Source organism: Austrofundulus limnaeus, unplaced genomic scaffold (assembly GCF_001266775.1).
Source record: "Austrofundulus limnaeus strain Quisiro unplaced genomic scaffold, Austrofundulus_limnaeus-1.0 Scaffold461, whole genome shotgun sequence".
Taxonomy (NCBI): Eukaryota; Metazoa; Chordata; class Actinopteri; order Cyprinodontiformes; family Rivulidae; genus Austrofundulus; species Austrofundulus limnaeus.
In genome coordinates, this window is record NW_013952863.1 from 210,864 (window position 1) to 212,151 (window position 1,288).

The window sequence follows — 1,288 nt, forward strand, 5'->3', positions numbered from 1 at the left end:
ATATATTACTTTAAAGACTAATCAGATTATATGCGGGTTTTTTTGGACCAAATTAGAAGAAAATTAGTCTTTTTCTTTAATTACCCCATCAGCCAATCAGCTGCAGGCTGCAGTAATGAAGCCCTCGTGTTCCCATCATGCACCGCGGGAGGAGAGAGAGGCAGGAGGAGGACCACGGGTTGGAGGACAGAAGAAGAAGCAGCCTCCGAGGAGAGAGAAGAAGAAGAAGGAGGAGGTCCATCATCCGACACTCGTTCATCATCTTCATCTTCATCAGGTGCGCGTGCTGCAGCTTGTCTGCTCGTGCCGCCTTTGATCTCCAGCTCTTTGTGTGTTTGTTGTTTCCCGCGGCGGCTTCTTGTTTGTGAGTATGGGCTCGTTTCTTACCGGTTCTGGTATTGATTCTGGATCAGGGAGCGGTGTGGTCCGGGTCTCTGCGGGTCTCAGTCCCGGTCCTCTCAGAGTGCAGGACTAATGGGGTCCATTTCATGGTTTTATTTCTGCTGCATCAAAGTAGCTTTGTAAGGTTTTAATGCAGATATTTATAATTACGAAACAAAAATGTATTATTTATTTTTAAATGTATTTTTTAATGTAAAATTTATAGAATTTTTTTAATTTCAGACCTGCAGTGTTAGTTTTTGGCCACTAGAGGGAAAAATCACACTTTGAAGAATTTAAAATAAATCTTGTTAAAACTGAAACAAACATAAATGTTTATCCTAAACCTTATCAGACTGTTCCGTTTGTCAGAGTTTACTACAGTAGTTTTACAAATGCAGGTATGCAGTCAATATAAACAAAGCACAGGTAAAWCCTCCAGGAAGCTCGAATCACGTGATCAACACACATCAGCTGTTTAGCTTAAAATGTAAAAAGTAAATCATTTGTAGAAATGCTAAAAAGGAACGAGTTGATGTCTAAGAATAAAAATTAATGATAATAATATTAGTTCTGTTTTAAGTCACTCTGGTTGATTCTGTACATAAACACACATACAGTAGTATAAAGTATAAAGTACATGTCTAGTTTTTTTGCATCTGGTTGTTTGCATCCTGCACTTTGTATTCGATTATTTATGTCCCTTGTAAGTGGTACTTTGTATCTGTTAGGCTACTTTGCAACAAGTACTTTGCATCTGGTACTTTTTATCCGGTAGTTTGTATCCTGTACCTTTAATCCAGTACTTTGCACCTGGTACTTTGAATCCAGTAGTTTTCACCAAGTACTTTGCATCTAGTACTTTGCATCTGGTACTTTGCATCTGGTACTTTGCATCTGGTACTTT

The 1,288-nt window shown here is 38.7% G+C and overlaps 1 protein-coding gene across 2 annotated transcripts in view; it reads left to right on the forward strand.

Moving 5' to 3' along the window:
* Positions 1-92: 92 nt before the first annotated feature.
* syn3 (synapsin III) overlaps positions 93-1,288 on the forward strand; it is a gene marked incomplete in the record, with an annotated part of 109,044 nt that continues 107,848 nt past the window's right edge. Inside the window, 1 exon segment of one of the 2 annotated variants that reach the window (XM_014025199.1) lies at positions 93-364. 2 annotated transcript variants of the gene reach the window in all.